At 37.7% G+C, this 18,772-nt stretch overlaps 1 protein-coding gene across 2 annotated transcripts in view; it reads left to right on the forward strand.

Moving 5' to 3' along the window:
- The first annotated feature begins 312 nt into the window (after window positions 1–312).
- The window catches only part of EYA4 (EYA transcriptional coactivator and phosphatase 4), a 65,157-nt gene continuing 46,697 nt past the window's right edge, over window positions 313–18,772 (forward strand). The window contains exon 1 of one of the 2 annotated variants that reach the window (XM_062488829.1): window positions 313–356. The gene's annotated coding sequence lies outside the window, so the exon portion shown is untranslated. Of the gene's footprint in view, window positions 357–14,090; window positions 14,192–18,772 lie in introns of those variants that run through there. The other variant, XM_062488828.1, reaches the window with a different exon arrangement.

Genomic DNA, 18,772 nt, shown 5'->3' on the forward strand with positions numbered 1-18,772 from the left:
CAAAGTGGGGAACCTGGTTCTTTGGTTTCTTTGTTCCTAGTTAAGACTACTCCCCAAGCTATTCTAGCTGAACATTTTACCTACTAATGGAGCCTGGGGAAGTGCAGTTGGCAGCTGTTCATGGGATAATAATGAAACACACTGTTTAGTACTGCAAACTGCTGCTGTAAAGTGCGGGAAATATTTTATAGAGATCACGGTGAGCAGAGCACGATCCGCTTTTAGTTCTGCTGTGAGTGCGTGAATGAGGAGCAGCAGGAAGTTGTGTTTCAAGTGAGAGTAACCAGCACTGCTTTGCTTTTGCAGGTAAAGAAGCCGTGTCCAGAGTCCGATGGTTCAGAGCCGCAGAATCCCAGGTATGGTACTCGAGGGCCGATGCCGACTGCCTGTGGTGCGGTGCTGGAGAGCAAGGCTGAGCTGAGCTGAGGTTTTGTAACATCAGAACCCCGGAGTCACATTTTGCAAAGAACGAGTGGTTGGATCAGTCATAAAATGGTTTTCACTCTGGAAAAGGGTTTTTGCTCTTTTCCCAGTCAAAGATGCAGCCTAGAGTCTGGGTTGTTGAGTTTTGGTGATGGCATAACACTGAATGGTCACATTCAATTTTTAAAAAATCCAATTATTAAATGCTGTAGGGAAATCTGTGTTATCAGATCTCACTTTCTTCAGTTATCCCTTTTCTGCATACCTGGTTCTTGAAGTTTATTGAAAATATGGTTTATTTCCGGTGTGGAAAACTAATTATTTATTTGGGGAAAATTTTCCCTTACCAAAACTTCATTTTGTTTTCACATGTGAAAAACATGCTGTGTTCATAAGCTGGAAAGAAGCCATACATTCCTTTCCAGCACAGTCGTTTCTAATTTCATGTACATGGGAAAAAGGAAATGGATTTAACTTCCCTGTTTCGTACATGTATGTGTGTATGGATAATTTTGAGCAAGTGAAGTAGTAGCTGTTTTAGATGTGCATATTCCTGGTGGTTAGTAAACTGGTGGATAGTTTTCTTCATTTTATAGTGAGTGTTTCTTTGTCTTGCTTCTGTGTAGAAGACTATCTCGGTGTCATAAAAGCTCAGAAGCTTTCATTGCGAGGGGAGAGCCACAAAATAAACCTGACATTTCACTAACATTGCCATTAAAACTCAGAAAAGTTAAATAGTTCAAGCCATCCTTACCTGTATCTTACCTATGTTCCTTAATTATTGCAGCGGGATCCTCTGGGGGTCACCTGCAACATCCAAGGCCATTATAGTATCTGTGCCTTGAGCTGCACTGTGCACCATCTGAATTTCTTTGAATAGCTCATGTCTGTAATTAATATGTCTTTTCATTTAGTTTGGTAAGAACTGAAATGGGAAGAGATAGTTCAATGTCCAATTATGCTTTCAGCATAGTCAGTAGCAGTTTCAACAGGACCTGAAACCTGCTCTGCCCTTCAGTACTCCTAACTTCTAAATGAAAAACTTATCTGCTGTGCTGATGCTTTGGATTAAAATTTATTGTAAAAGTCAAGTTCTTTCTGAGTGTTTTGACACCCTGGAGAGTCCCAACTTAGCATAACACTCATATACAAGTGCATAGTTTTAACTGTTGTGACTGCCAAATAAGACAATTGTAACTCAAGCCTTTAAAATCTATGAAGTCCAGCCTGATGTAATTTCATCAAAATGCAGTGAAAACAAACTGCAGCAAACCTGAAGGCCCAGAATGCAATGTACTGTTGCTGTCTCCGCACTTAAGGAAATTTCTTACAAGCTGTAGTTAAATTCTTCATGCTGAGTCTGAGGAAGAAGATACTTTTCTTTCTCTTAAAGTTGCAAGAGAATGTTACAAATAGTCAATCAGGTAGTTTCATTTTTTGAAGCGTATTTTCAAACAGAAACATTTTGAGCTCTGCAGCCTCAGTTAGAGGATATATCAGAGTTGAAATTAGTGTTCCTAGCCCAATCATATGAAGGGATGTGTGTACAGCATCAAGTGGGATTTTTTGGTTGCAATGTGACTTGTTCTTGGAGGGGAATCTCTGACAGACCTCGGGCTGGAATGGCATTAGAGGGCTCTGTGTGGCACATCACACTTTAGAGCCTGGAGCAAGGTACTTCTTCTCTAAACAAGGCTTAAGTGAAAACACTGCACATAAAATGAAACATCAGCATAAAAATGAATGCTGGAGACACACAGCCTTACAGAATAGCTCCTGGCTTGGGACCTAAGGCCAATATCATTCATTTATTTAGCTAGCTTTATAGTCTGTTGGTTTTGGATTTGAAACTATTACAATAAATGCAGATGGAAAGTGTTTTTACAGTAGGGAAGTAATTAAATTGGGTGTGGGAACCTCGTCAGGAGAATTCTTGGAGTGACATGTGTGTATCAGCAGATTCTTTGTCTTGCTTGGCCTGGGTTTGTCTTTTAGAAAGAAGCATTCAAACTGCAGATGTGACTACTACATTTTTGTAAGGGACGTACTAACCTATGCAGCATTATCAAAAAATGCTTTTCAGAAATGACCAACTATACATGCAGTAAAAATCAACCTTGCCAGCATTTATTTAAAGTACTTGTTGTCTTAACAGACAGGTAAATTGCACAGAGGGAGAGGGATTTGTAGTTAAGAATTGAATTTATGGTGAGTAGGTGAGTTGTAAACACAAAAGGAAACATGTGCTCTTCATTGTCCCTGAGAGACATTTTGATTCACAACTTTGTCTTACAAATTTTGTCAGAGTTTCTTGGGAGTTTTTTTTATCAAATCCCTATGAAGGGGTTGTGAATACTTCTTTTTATACCTAGGTGGTGGCATTATGCTTTACAGTGGTGGTGTTGTGGCTGTATTAATATTATGGCATTTGATTTGTACAATTCACCCTGCAAGCCTGGATAGTCTTCCAGTCATGCAAAATGCTTTCTGGGGATGTTGGTGTGTGACACAGAGGCAGTGAATACTTGGGACTTGCCAAGTCTTCCACCACAAATCTGGAGCAGGCAGGAGTACCATGGTGGACAACTCTTGACACACTGGCCCTGTATCAAATTCACGACCAAGGTTAGGGAGAGAAGTTCCTGTGTTCAGAGCCTACAAACATACATTGCTCTTAATTTTCTTATATGACACGTGACTTTAAAATGGTATCAATCCCAAGTGTGCTGAGCAACCCCTATGTGTAATTTAATGTCACACAAGAATTGCTGAAGTCTAGTGCAGTGCTTGGAAGTTAACTTGTTTGCAGTTATCAATGACCTTTCTTTTTACTTAAATAATAATAAAAAAGACATTTTAATTCTAATAAGGAACAATTTTGTTGCCCTAAAACCTGTAAGCTACACTTAAAATCCTCATACTATGTGACCTGTGGAAATGGTGGAATATGTATGATTCTGAAGTCTGGTAAAATGATAAATATGAAGTCTGAGATTCCTGCTCACACTCATCAACAGCATTTTCTATTCGGCCACACATCCCAGGGAAGCATCTTTCTTTGAGATCTTTGAGTCTGCTTGATGAATGCATCTCTCCTACCCCAAATCCTCCTTCTCATACCACCAGGCCTGCCAGAGATTTCACTGTAAAACCAAAGTCTTGTCAGAAACTGAGACATGAGAGCAAGGATTGTTTTCTCTGGGCTATAAAATGGAATAGGGAGGAAGGAAATAAAATAAGGGAAAGGAAGTCACTGCAAATGGAAATTGAGCAGGATCTTCTGCTTCCTCAAAGTTCACTGATTATAGGGGGGAAAAAAAATACGTTTTTTTTTTTTTTTTACCATCTGGAGAGGATGGAAGATTGCAGCAGAATGAAGAGATTTTTCTGACAGTTTCAACACGTTTGTTTGGTTTTTTTACCTGGAAGGGTACAAGAAAATGGCTGAATATTTCACATACTTTCCTTCTTTAAACTATGATATTTATGTTGTAATGAAGCTATCTATAGGAAGAAAGGGAAAACTTGTAGGTTTTGATGAGTAGTTTCGCATGTTAGGGATAAAAGGTGACAAAACAACTTAGGAATACTTAGGATACATAGTGTCAAAAATACATTACTTGTGTATTTGCAGAAGGGCAGTGGATCTTTGTATTAGTAAGCTAAAGTTAGGCCCCATTGAGCAAGGAGCCCTCCATTTTATTGAATTTTTACTACTAACCTGTAGATCCAATATTTCCAGTAATAGCCATTCTTCCTGACTTTTCTTTTAAATACTTAAAAAAATATTCTAAAAGCAAAGTAAAAGGAAATTAAGCCGGTCTTAAGTAAATCCTTCCATTTAAAACTTTATCAGATGCTGTAAAAAAAAGTGTAAATCAGGGGCACTACAGTTACTGCATTGACACCAGTTAGATGAGCTTCATTCCTATGTGTTACCAAGCTACAGATTCACCAGTGATGATCACTAGTAAATATTGAATCAAATGCACAGATCGATTTGCCAGATAAAGCAGTTATCCAAAAAAAGCATACAGGGGGTTTTTATGTGTTAAAAAAAGGTTCCAATATTTCAATTTAATATGGGTTTCAGTGAGGTTCTTAGCATAGATTGCAGCTGTTCATCAGATGATTGCTGTTCTGTACTTCAACACCCACGCTTCTATGTGCACCACAAAGTAAGATTTAAAAGATAAGAATTCCTGTTTCTGTTTCAACTTAAAAGTCTCTCTTAAAACTTTTGAATGAGAATTAAGTTTTCACATTTTCTCACTAGTCTCATTTTGATACCTACTCATAGTTTTTTTCACTGGTCAGGATACAAAGTGCACATACAAATCCAGAGAAAATTATTGTCATTAATGAATTCACAAGTAAACAGATAGTATTGAATGTCAGTGAGAGCTACCACAGTTTTCCCATTCACTTTACTTGACCAAAGTTTGTTTCCTCTGCAGCTTGGGCACACAGCTGTGGATGCAATGTTCACTATGTTCACTGTATTGAGTTATGCTAATGCTCATGTATGCATTACCAGTATTTCCATGACCATTCATACACTTTAAAAAAATTAAAATAAAGGTGACATGTATCTTCTGCATCTTATTCCAGATCATCATGTTTCATTCTCATCAGTTTTAACTAAAATACATCTGAGATTTCTTCCACCAATTCCCTCAACATGACTTTAACAGTATTATCTCAGAAAGGTCGCAGTGATGGTTCATTCTTTCAGTAAGACTTTGGCTGGCCCATATTTACCACATCTAACCTGTAACTCCTGAGCCCAAATTCAAGCTGTACAGGCATCTGACAGATTCTATGATGAGGCTTTCATGCCTTTTCCGTGATTTTGAAAGCAGCTGACTGTCTTCATACATGTTCCTAGTAGAGTGGGATCAGCAGTACAGTCCCATTAATTTACAGATCAAGACATGAACAGCATTGTTGTTACATAGTAAAGAGTAGCTTGCAATTGAGCTGCTGAGCAAGAAAAGCCAGCAATAGCTATGGAAATTGATTAAAGTTTCAGCAATTATCATGGAAAAAATAAATAATATTGGTTGTGCAGTAAAAAGGAGCAAGCCAGTCTACTTGGCTTTCACATGTGTTGTTTAAACACATTAGGGTCCCTAATTTTCTTCTCATCCATGTCTTAGAATCTTTTTAGAGGGTAAGGGTTTGTTGTCTTGTGAACCATATGTAACTTACCTTGATCAGAAGTTAATGCTTTTCTGAGTCAGAAGTGCAGCTCCGCTGTATCCCATACTGAATAGTCATAATGATCATAATGATGTGATAAATGGGCTTCATTTGAGGAAATTAGTTACTGAGAGGACTCTGATTTAGACTTTGAAGGTGATATTCCTCTCATCCTGAAGTAGACATGTAAGGTAGGCACTTTTGAAATGCCATTTGTTTGAACTTCTTTCTGTTGACATCTTACTGTATCTCTCTTCTCCCGGGAAACCCTGCAGGCTCCACCAGCAATCACCTGTTGCTCTGCTGATTTATTGTAAGACCAACTGGATACACAATATGACCAGAGGCAATGAAAGTATTTCTTTCAATTTTGCAGATTCAGCATTTATGCAGAACTGGTCAATTCCAGAAGGGAGTACCTGCAAAAATAAGGTTAATCTTTAGCCAGGAAAAAAGACTTTTTGACTGGCTTCTGGTATTTCTTGGGCTTGGGGCACACTGTAAGGAGAAACAGACACAGCAAAACAAATTTTCTATGAAGAGAGAGAATAATTAAATTGAGAGATTGTCACAAGTAATTCTGGGGACTGGAAGAAAAACTAGTCAACAAGAAGCATGGTATATGCCAGAGTATAGCATTCATGTCAACACGGCCACTACAGTTACCAGCACTTCACCTAAGAGAAGTGTTTGGCAGGATCAAGCCCAAACTACTCAGTCAAGACAGTGACTGGCAAAAAAAACATACAACAGTTTTCCAATTTTAAAATAACTACATTGTGGAGTAATATTTCTCATAAAGACTACATTCTGGGACTCACAGACTTAGCTTGCAGAGAATGTTTTATACCAATCTGGTACTTATTAAAGTTTTGGTGCACTCATTTAGTCTGCATGCCGCTTAGGCAGTTGGAATCAATCAAAGTAACATGGTTGGGAGATGATTATTCACATGCGTGTAACTGAGTGACACACAGCAACCATGACAATTGCACTACAGTTCCTACAAGGAGTAGTGCCTTGCTATGTGAATTTTATTTTCAGGCATGTAGCTTTCAGGCAATGCAAGTCCCTCCTTTTTTTTTTTTTTTTTTTTTTAGATCAGTCTGTGCAGTATCTCTCTGCCTTCTGAGCACTGATGTTCTCATTCTTAAACTGCAGAAATTCATTCTTGTGATATCCAAGGTCTATTGAAGCTGGTCACTGTCTACCTGTCAGGTTTTTTTGGCTTTGGATCGAGCCCCCAGAGGGTTCTAAAAATATATATGAATGCTTACAGAAATGACAAAAATCTATTTAGAGTGCAAATACATGGTAACTGATGACATCACAGGGAAGTATTTAAATGGTCTATATTAACAGGTCCCTGTGGCTTATACCAATAAAAGTAGTTTATTTTTTATATTTCACGTCTGTTAAAATTTCCTGGGTTTTTTTAAATTAATATTGGGCACAACATACTTTCTGTTATATTAATAATCATTTATCCCTATGATCCCAAACCAGATCATGTCACTGTTAGGACTTCCATTAACCGGAGTCAGTGATGGGTTAATCAGACTTTGGAATGAATGAAAGAAATAAAACCTAGGTTGTTTTATTTTTTTCTTTGTTTGTGCTTTTTTTTCCGGGCTTGTTTATTTCTTTTTTATCTCCATATTGGAAAAAAGTTAGGTAAACAAGATTCTAACAGAAATGTTAGTGGAAGTAATCTGGAGATTTTGGAGATCAAAGCACCTTGTGGTTTTTGAGTTTGCTAAAGAGAGCAGGATCTCTGGATTAATTAATGTTTCCATCAAACTTTTATAATTGTTGAATCTGCAAAAATGTCTTAGATAGGGTAAATACTGGTTTTGAGTGAAATAAGATAACGTAGGTTATCTTCTTTAACATGGATTACACCTACAAATGTTTCTTCTTACTCCAGTAGTCTCTCAGAGCCTTATCCTAAATTTTTAACTGAATTTTGAGCCATAAAATAACAGTGTTTGTTCTTTTTACTTGTGCAGCACACATAATCACAATGAGAAGGAGTTGTTTTCTTTCTCCTGTGGTCTATTTTTTGCTCTGTCATATCACGTTACAGCAGTACACAGGAGAACTAATTCAGACTCTGAACCAGCTTCTTTGACCTCTTGTATACTCTAAATATATTTTGCCATTGGTCAGCCTGAATAATGAAAGTGTTTGATTCCACCTACTTTGCCCTTCAAATATAGCTGAAAAAATTCCGAGAAGAATGTAGACAATAAAAAAGAAAATGGCCATTGAGATCCAAATCGCCTGTTCTGAGATTGGTTTGCTTTTTACATGAATCACATTTTTCCTCAAATATTTTCAAGTTAATTTCTTGGCTAGATGTTTCACATTTTAAATGTCGTCAGTCAGTTCTATGCACTCAGTAAGAATTTAGCTAACACCATGCACTTATCCTGCTGTGCTCATATTTAACATAGCAGAATTCACCTCTTTACCATCCTACCAGGCCCTGATCAGTCATTAGAGAAAAAATAAGTAGGAAGTAAAAATAGAATTTTCATGGTTTATGCCCAGCCCTCAACAAAGCACCACGCAACTTCACCCTCTACACACCCACCCCAGTGGAATGGGGAGAAGAATCAGAAGTAAAACTTGTAGCTTGAGATAAAACTATGTAATAATTTAAACAAAGTAAAATAATTGATACAAAGTAAAAAAATACTAATAATAGTAAATAATAATGATAATAAAAAGGAAAAAAAAAAGTGCAAACAAGTGATGCACAATAGAGTTCCTCACTCAGTTTGCTGACTAATGCCAGATCCTCTCCCAGAACCCAGATAATCCCCACTTCTAGGTAACTCCTCCAGTTCATAAGATGGGAGTGATATTCCATGGTGTGGAATATCCCTTTGGCCCATTCAGGTCACCTGCTCCAGCTATACTCCCTCCCAGCCTTTTTTGCATACCTCCTCACTGGCAGAGCAGGAGACACAAAAGAAAAAGGTCCCTAACATAGGATAAACACAACTTACCAAAACCAAAACATTCTCATGCTGAATCCAAAACAGCACTGCAACAGCTACTGAGAAGAAATTAACTCTATCACAGCTAAGGACAAGAATGAACAAAAAAATCCAAATAAAAAGAGACCACATGCAAATAAGGTGATTAGACCATATGCAAATAAGGTATTTGCAATTTTGCTTTCTTTTTTTCTACCATCTGCATCTTCCACCTATTACTCAAATGCATAGTAAGCCTGCTGTAATATTTTAGGCTTTTGCCTCCCCTCCTTATGTTAAGACAGCCTTATCAGAGAGCAATTCTGTACCTTAGCTCCCTCCACACAAAACTTAGTCTGAGCACCAGTCAGTGTTGTTCTCCATTGGGAACAGAAGTCAGAGGATCCAGATGACAAGGAGGGAAAGAGGCTCCTCCATAAGCAGCATCTGGCTCTTTGGCAGATTTGTCAAGCACTTCTGCTAATGGGTTTAGTTTTGCCCAGGGGTCTTTTATGTAGTTACATTGCAGATGGTCTGTCTGTTCTATCTTCTCCTTTTGAACACTTTTATTAAAAAAACCTCAAACTGATATGGTTCTTTATGGGTCTCACAAGATGCCTGTGCAGGCTTCTTTCTGTTAGTCATTGCAAAGCTTTCCATACATCCAAACCTGTGTCTTGAGTTTTGTTGGCAATTCTGGACTTAGTTCTCCAGTTTAGCTGCCAAGTGATATAATTTACTGTGATCTGAGTTCATATTATTGTCAAATTTCTTTGTGAATTCCTTAATGTCATTTGTAGAGCAGAGGTAACTTTACCTCCCCTTAAAGCATGAAATATACTTGCCTTCCACTAGCCATCCACCTTTGAAAATCTAAGTTTAAATCTGGTTTTGGTTAAATGTGAAAATTAGCATGATGGTCTCAATCTAATTCATAGGGGATTTGTGTCTGCCATTTAAGAGAGGCCCAGGACTGAAGCAGCAAGTCTGTGGGAAGGTATGTTTGGCAGAGTTATGGAGAAAGGCATATGTAGTGCCCAAATAAATAAAGCAATTCCACGGATCAACTTTTTAACAGAATTATTTATTGTGTGGTGCGAGTGCAGAAGAGGGCAGAAAGGGAGAACATCCTGTTTGGTGAATTCCGTTTAAGTTCTGTTTCAATTTACAACTAAATCTCTGTCACTTTAATTTTTAAGGGTTTTGGGATTTTATTTGCTTTTCAGTGTAGAAGTAATTGGCAGGTGACTAGACATAAGATCATGTTTTACTCCTGTGTTATTTCAGGCTTATGTCTTATTTTCCTTCTAATTATAAAGATTAAATTAAATAGAAAATAAACCCCTGTGCTCTCAAAGATGTAGTACTTTTCATGACTTTCTCAAAATAGTACCAGAGAAGCACATTAATCCCTCTTAGCATTTCATTATTGTACCATGTTTCCCAACAGCAATAGTTTAACATTTGCTGAGAAACAAGAATAAATGTATTATAAAAAGCAATCATGTTGTTATGAACATCTCACAATCTTCCCTGTCTTGAAAACCAGGTTGCTGGGGAACCAGAAGGGAACCTGTGCTAAATGCAGTAAAGTTGCAATCTTGCATCTGCAGTACGGACATGGGTGGACATAAAAACCAGCAGTACTGTAGGGCTTGTTTCCTGCTACCTTGTTTTTCCCTCAATAATTGCACAGAAGTGGATATTTAATGATTTTTAAAGGCTCAGCTTTATGTCAGACGTCTTGGTGAGATCTAACCATTTGGCGTAAGCCAAATGTTTTGAGCAGAGGGAGCAATAAAGGAGGGTAACCAGCAGAGAGGCTGGTTCCCAGGGCTGCTCTGTGTGTGCTGGGGCAATGGGGGCTGGAGTGGTGGCTCTGCCAGTGCCCTGCTCCTGTGGCTCTGGCCAGGCAGGCAGGTATGCCCTGGCCTGGGGGCTGGGTTATCAGCGTGCAGGATGAGCTGGAAATGGAGGTGTTACAGATTTACAGCTGCTACCTGCCCCTTGTTGTGGCCCAAGGGGTAATTCAGGGGAAGGGAACTGTACCCCAGAGTTCTCAGTGCCATGTATTTATTAACTCTTAGAAAAATCACCTACTTCACCCCAAATGAAAAAGGTGTGTATGCTTTAAGTTTCAAATTATAAAATAACTTGGGGAAATCAAACAGAAAAACAAAATGAAGTGTAGTCATTTTATATCAGTTGTAAAGAACAGCCAGCATCGGTGCATTTATCACAGCATCATTTTCTGTCTTGCTCAGAATAATGAAATTTGTTTTGAGCATAATTAGTTATGCAAAGCTCTTTTAGATTCTTCCTGGCAATAAAGTCATCCTGGGCAAAATGACAAGGGATGCCTGCAGAACACCTAGTGTACCTTGCCATCCAGAATGCCTGTGCCCAGCTGCACCTTGCAGTGATCAGATGCTGAAGCAGTTAAGGCATCAGGCAGTCAGCAAGTTGCATGTATTTGTTTCATATTCTAAACCAAACTCATTGTTGGGACTGTGATTAGAGAACATAAATAATTGCTTTTGGCACAAACTGTTTTGGAGCCAAACATAGTGTGCTTCACATGAGGTAAACTACAGAATATTTGTCTTGGGAGCCAGGATTCAGATCAAGTTTAACTTCTAAGAGGAACTTCACTGTTAAAAGTGAGATGTGTTAATGTTTCCCATGTTAAGACTGCTTGCCAGTAACTCTCTGTATATCATATTTACCAAGAGAAGTTTCAGAATTTTTGCATTAAAATGTGAATAGAGCATGAAAACTATAAGTTTCTGGCAACTCCTGTATTCTGCCTACCCTGTCATCATAACTCATCCTTTCTGGAAGCTGATGTTGTTCTTGCAAGGCCCCTGTACTGGTGGTTAAAGAAATTACATTGAAATGAGGTATGGTGACTTAATACAGCACACCTGAGAGAGCTCTTTTGCTTTCGACATTCCCTGGTGAAGAAGAACCATGTTACAATAGCTAGTTTGAAATAGAGCAGACATTTCAATTTATGGTGAGTCAGACACAACCCACCCATTGCTCTTTTTTAATGAAAATAAGAGTTCACACTGACATCATGCCATCCAGGCTCCACTGAAGCCAACAGCAAAATTCCTTCCCAGGCCTTCATCCCTGATTTCTCAGTTTCATATTTGCTTACATATTGTCTGACATGAGTACAATTGACATTATTATACTTAAAATCATACTATTATCACTGCAGTAAACAGTGTCATTTTGAAGTCTGTGTTTTACAAAGGACAGATTAGCCACAGGCTTGTAACTGGCAGAGCTGATCATCTCCACGTTCCTCCTATCTATGAGAAACAGTCTCTGTTGCTCAAATCAGACTCAAAACCAGCAAGGAAGGACTTTGTGACATCCTTCAGTCTTGTTACCTGTTCCTTATGCCCAACCAGGTCACCTGTCAGAGGTGTAGAAGGGACTCTGAAATTTCCAGCAGATTTTTCAGATGTGACTGTGAGCACTTGTTCTGCAGAAGTGGTGGCATAGGGGGGAAGGCCACAGGCTTGCTGTTTGCATTCCAGCCATCTCCACAGAAGTGTTTGTTATTTGTTTATTACACAGCACATCATGTTGTCAGAACCACAGCATTTGCAAGTACCTGTCACATCTGGAAGTGATCAGAAGCTGTTGGGTGAACTACGCTTCGAAAATGTAGCCCTGTGATCCAAAGACTTGCATTTAGATCTTATGTATCTGTAAACTGGTAGTTTATATTTCATATAAGTTGGATACTTGACAGCTCCCCATGGAACTGTGGTGTCATTATCACTTTTGATTTACTTAAATACGCACATAAGGACTTCAAAAACTATTTTAGTATTTTTTTCGGTAGTTTTGTGTTGTTTATTTGGGGGTGGGGGTTGTTTTTTGTCAAGTAGCAGGTCACTCTGTACTTTTATGTGTTTTCTGTTCACGTGCCCAGGCTTGGGATGGGCCAGTCTCTATGTGGAGTAAAAGAATTGAGCACCCACCCCTGCTTTCTGCTATTTCTTCTGGCCCTTGACACTTACTAGTTTGGATGTTCTCTCTCTGGCTCCTGGAGTGGTTTTTTTCCAACCAGCTCCCTTTTTCCTCAAGAAGATGGGAATTATCTATTCAGACACCACATTACCTCTTTCCAGACACTTTCTCCAGTGACTGCAGTGTAAACCCTGAGCTAAAATTGTATCCCATCAAAACTGTGGCTGTCACATTAGGTGAGCCCAGAAAGGACATCTCAAAGGCTGGGATCCAGCTGCCCTGAAGGTATTGTTCTGCATAGCTTTTCCTTTTGTATGTGCATCAGTCTATTATATCAGAATGGAACAGTTGCCCATATAAAACTATAATTTGCTTTCATCAACTCAAACCAATTTTAAACTTCAGAGTGGAGAGATGGTGTGGAAGAGGAACATATGGAATAAAGGCACCTCATATTACTTACCTTTTCAGTGTCAGCCTGCTTGTTTCCCTACTCTGAATCTCTGCTTTGTAATTGAACAATTTCCTGAGCTTAGAGAGGGTGAGCTGGAAGTTTATGCTGAAGTAAATAACTTACTAAGTTCCATTCCCCCTGATTTGTCTTATGTTTTACTTATTTATTTTAATCCTTGTTGATTTTGGACAAGTTGGCTACATGTCCAATAGGAGAATCCAGAAATGGCTCCTAGGTGTTCTAGGTTTTATCCAAAAGTGTGGAAATCCAAATTAATTTTACATTGCCTTTTAATTGTGACAGAGAAATTACATTCATTCCCAATACAAGCCAGAAAACAGTGAAAAATTATTGTAATGTGGATTTGTGTCCGACTGAACTGCACTAGAATAGACAGTTTTCTGTGGTTTTCAGAAGACCACATTAAATGACATTAAACTGAAATAAAATGTCTCAGTCAATCAGAAACAAGGGAAACCATGCTGTTACTGACTTTTAAGCAAATAATAGTTTTCAGCAATACAGCACCCCAATCCAAGCTGTCCAAATTCATTGGTGTGTTTAATCATCATGAGAGAAAAACTAAACTCACTTTCAGGCACAAGAGGAATGTAACAGTTTTTCTTTACCGACAAAAATAGACTTGAATTTTTAAGCAATTATCTTTCACAGCATTTTGTCATATCTTCTCACTAGAGTCACAAAGAAAAATGCATATTTTTTCAGTAAAGAAAGTAATATCAGCTCATTACTGAAACAATAGCCATATATTAGATCAGCAAAAGCTTCAACCTTTGGCAGTTCCTGCAGTGAGAAAAGAAGGAAGCATAGATCTAATAAAGAAAAAGAGTATCTGACACCTAATGGTTAGGAAGTACAGAGAAGCTCAAGGTGGCACAGGGTCAAAAAAGGGAGGGTGATAGCAAAAGCTCAACTGGGGAAATGGGAATGGGGGGTGGGGAAGAAGCTGCAGTGCTGTTAAAAGAAATGTCTTTTTTCCTGGCTGAGAATGGTGTAAGGGGGCAAGCGACAATGCTGGCCTTTGTCACCGAACCTGCTCGGCCACGTTCTCAGCTGAGCCCTCTGCATCAGGTGCGTCCCAGCACTGACACTGTGCCTGTCAGACAGCTCCTGTAAAGTAATACTGTCTGCATGAAGGGCTTTTTCTCCTGGTATTAGGCTTGAATAGCCAAGCGAAGAACAATAGGCAGGAAAGCAAAACTGAGATACAATCACAGCTCGTGCCCCTTTATGCCCCAAAGAATTACCTAAGGAGTCCCATCCTTTGTAAGACAAGCAGCTTATTCGAGATCGAAAAAGCTATTAAATGAAATCAGGCACTTCTGAATTTTCCTCAAATTATTGTTCCTTTGTACTAGAAGGACCCTTTCCACAGTGTAGTTACTGCAATATCTGGTATGGGTTCTTTTCCTGTGAGCTTGAACTCATGTGGTGGGAAGCCACATGGTTATACTCAAGCTTCCAATGAATAGTCCATAGGGAGTCTAGTACAGCCCTAACTTTATAACTTTATACTTACAGTTTTGCAAAGCTCAGTCTTGTTGGTTTTTTGTTGGTTTTTTTTTGTTGTTATTGTTGTTTGTTTGTTTGTTTTGTTGTTTTTTTATTATTATTATTACCTGTGTGGTATTCCTTAACATGGTAGAAGAATTTGGATGTTTTAATTCTTTGTTTCACTAAGGTTCCCTCTGTTTGATACCCTGTCTGACACTGATTGTAGATTGATGGAAGTGTTTTTTATTCTCAGAATATCAATATGACTTTACTTTTGCCTCTTCCCATTAGTTTTTTTAATATGAATGTTGACACTGTACTTACAAACACATAAGAAATAGAAATTATACAGCTATAATCCACCTCCTATCTCCAAATAATTGCAAAAAGTTTAGCACTTGTTTTCTGTATTGCTAAAAAAAAGAAAAATAATAAATTAAAACTCTGAGGAGCATTTTCTGGTTTTGTCAATATAACATGACTTTATTTTACTGCTTCTTAGCACTGTACTGCTTTACAAGAAAGGAGGCCTCAAGGAGAGCAGGAAAGAGGTCTTGCTGGTGTCCAGTACTATTATTTGTTTTTAAATCTGGCAAGCTTCCAGAACGTGTGTGTTGGAGGAGCAGCTTTTGCAATACTGTGCCTAGAATAGCAAAAGTTCTGCTATTTTGGCCATGTACTAAGCTTGAGAAGATCTCTAGGTGGGCTTGATGAGCCAGGGAAAACAAGAGAGGTAGTTATATCAATGGAACAGATTTATTTTATTGCTTGTGTTCTTCCTTCCTTATCTTTTATAGTGACCAAAAAAAAGGAGAAAAGCTGCCATAAACAGTGTAAAAGCATCTGGAAAAAAATATTAACTTGTATTTTGTTGTTGATTGAATGATTGGAAATGTTACTCATTTGAGGAGCTTTTTTTGGCTGTGTGTTTTGTTGCATATATTGGTGTAGATCTTCCGTGTTCAAAGGTAAAACAATAATTATTATATGAAATCATTACTATAAGATCGGGTGTATCTGTGTTAGTGTACATGAATTTGTATGCAACTGCATATTCCCTGGAAACCTGTCCATCATCCAGAGTCTGTCTCTCTTCACCCTCTTTTTTACTGCCCACTGTAGCCTTTGAAGGGTTGGTGTAACTCCTTTTTAATTGCATTATTTAGAGTTTTTCTAAGTGCAAGTAAACATGAAAAATATCTGGTCTAACTATTAATGCAATTTTAAAAAAAACAACAAACCCAAAACCAAAATCCCAAAACAATAGCCAAAAGCCTTTATAATTGTGGTGTTATCTAAATTATTGATTGTTTTAAACTGTGTTGCAGATTTTATGTAGATTGGACAAATGACATTTGTGTATGTGCATCCATTTTAATTGTTTCTGTCAAAATAAAGGCTTGTATGAGGTAGTTCAGACTGCATATGAAAGAGAGGTGGGCTCACTTGTCCTGTTCAGAACATGGCTGAAAGATCTGCCTAAAAAATTCATGAGGGAAGTGGAAAAAAAAAATTATCCACTCATCTTCAAAAGAGTGTAATTCATCTGAGAGCTGAGCTGATACCAGTTGGAAACAGATTTAGCCAAATTTGAACTGTTCTGTGATCCAACTTTCCTATTGCACTTAAAGTCAATTTGAAATAAATGGAAAGTCCTGTTTGCTTAATTTCAGCACCTCCAGGGTATCTGATAACTTAAATGGACAAGACTCCAGGTTTGTGTGAGAAAGTATGGAATATTTAAGAATTGGTGTCACAATAGGAGGGTTACAAGAAAAGCAGGGGGAAACTAACATCATAATAATAATAATAATAATAATAATAATAATAATAATAATATGCATTTTTGCAGCAGTGAAGTTTAGTGAGATTCTGCTACAGAAATGTATGTGGCAAATTTCCTATCAAAGAATTTTAAATACTTTAAAATTTTTTGTTATGGTTATTTTCAATTTTAAATTACCTCCATCTAGTCCTAAGAAAATTATGTAAATATGTTCTTTTTGTAGAATTAATAAATAATCAATGGAGCTACAATCTGTGGAAAGACCCAGCTCTCGGTCCACCTTAATAATAGTTAAACTGGAAATGCAGATGGATAACACAGTTATAGCAAGCCAGACTTTCTGAAAATAAATGTTATGTCTGCTGAGGAAAAGCAGTGCACAAATGAATATGTGATGGTAATGAAGGGGGAGGAAAAAAAGAAGAATTTTAGAAACAACTGTAGAAGCAAGACTTGAGCTTTTTGCCTTTAAAACAACACAAGTGAAAGCTGTACAGAAATAGAGAGATGCAGTTGTCAAATGGGGCAATCGTAATTAGTCCTACTTGCACCTTCCTGTGCAAGGTTGGGTTATGGTGCTGTGCACTCCAGTGGTCTGGGGTGGGGCAAAAGTTCTGCTCATCCACACTTGTAAAGAAGAGGGTGGAATTTTTCACTTTAGATGCTGTTCCTTGATGCACTTCTGAGCGAAGGCTAACCCTTGAAAAGATGTAATTTCAAGCTGGGGAACAGAATATGCTCTTAATGGGAAGGCCCAGAATCCCCATAGAGACATATTTTTGATTCAAACCTTCTTCAGTTGGATAATGTTGTCTACAGGCTGGCATTAGAGCACACTGGGATCTGGGAGACTGTTCTGTGAAACGGGATGGTTTAGAGACTTTTCCAATGCGCCTCTGAAATGATCCACTAAACATGTGTAAATACCGACTTTCAAAGTCTTTAAGCACAGCCAAAACTGTCTTGCCAGGTTTCATGATTTTGCTTAGAAGCTGGGAATAATACAAACCTTCAAACAGTCAAGACATAATTAAAACGTCTTCTTATCAAGCAATCCATTTTCTGACAAAATGTATCTTTTTATACAATGTAGAATTTTACTTAATTATTCTAAAAAGCAGTTTGAGACATTGCAGGAGGGGGAAACCTAAAGCTCAGTTATGTGCCTGGCAGAGAAACAAAATATGTAAAAAAAACCCAAAAAGTACAGTGTAGTTTTTTAAGCACCTTTAACAAAAAACTTTATTCCACCTAAATTGGAACACACTACACTTACTAGAAAGCAGTCTTTAATAAATCGCTGCATAAACTTAGAAGTATTAATTACTCCTTCAGAGATTTTTTTTTTTTTTAATGCAGGAAAGCACGTACTGAACCTGAACCTGCTTTTGATTAAGTCAGTGAAAGCAGGACTCTGATAAACATTTAGTTTGACAAAATGAATTCAAGATGTTGGAATTACTTTGTCCACTTTACTAAGCATTTTTCCTGAATCCTCCATTCACTGGAAGATAAGATTTTAGTATGTCTGTTACATCTTCCTGAAAATTTTTTAGGTTAAAGGTAAACTAAATGCATCCAGAAAAGTGAATTGAATTATATGTGCTACACAGAAGGTAACGTGTGCACTTCTGTAAATAAATCACATAGGATATATTAAAGTAATCCCTGTGCTTGTTCACACAGGATGGAGCACCCAGGATAATACAGTGTATACACATGGTTTTGTGAAACTTTTTATTGGTTTGGATATCCTTTTTATTCCTACTAGACTATCAGTAAGTACAAGATGTCTTTTACTCATGCAGAAAAAATGTCTACTTGTGAAGGCACTACTCTAAAATTAATTTTAGGTAATTAACTTGCCACATCCATGGATGGAATGGCATTTGTTACAGAAAATAGATTAGGGCGATAAAAATACTTATTTTCACAGAAACTTTTGTGCTTGTTTGGAACAAAAAGTATAAATTTTACAAAATTTGTTTGTATTCTTTGCCAAGAAAATGAGAGTTAGAGGACCTAGTTTTCTGTTTAAAAAATATATATTTGATTAAGAAAACCTGATTCATTTGACTGTGAAAAGTGCTTAAAATGGATAATTCTTAAAAAGACTAGGTAGGTGAACCAGTGATTTTACTTCTGAAGTATTTGCATCCATGGCAGTGATATATGCCTGTCTGAAAAGAAATTGTTGTAACTTTCATACAAACCAAGAGGGGAAAAAAAAAAACACGTGTGAACTTTCTAAGCTGGAACTGCCCATTAGGTATCTGTGTGCTGATCATACTTCAACAGGAAATGATATTTAAAACTGCCAAGTGAACACGTGGCGAGCATTACACTGTATATGCAACGAAACACACATTGTTTATTTTGTGTAGCATTCTTCTGCTCCCTTAAATACATACAAGATGG

The sequence above is a fragment of the Cinclus cinclus genome, chromosome 3 (genome assembly GCF_963662255.1).
Source record: "Cinclus cinclus chromosome 3, bCinCin1.1, whole genome shotgun sequence".
Taxonomy (NCBI): domain Eukaryota; kingdom Metazoa; phylum Chordata; class Aves; order Passeriformes; family Cinclidae; genus Cinclus; species Cinclus cinclus.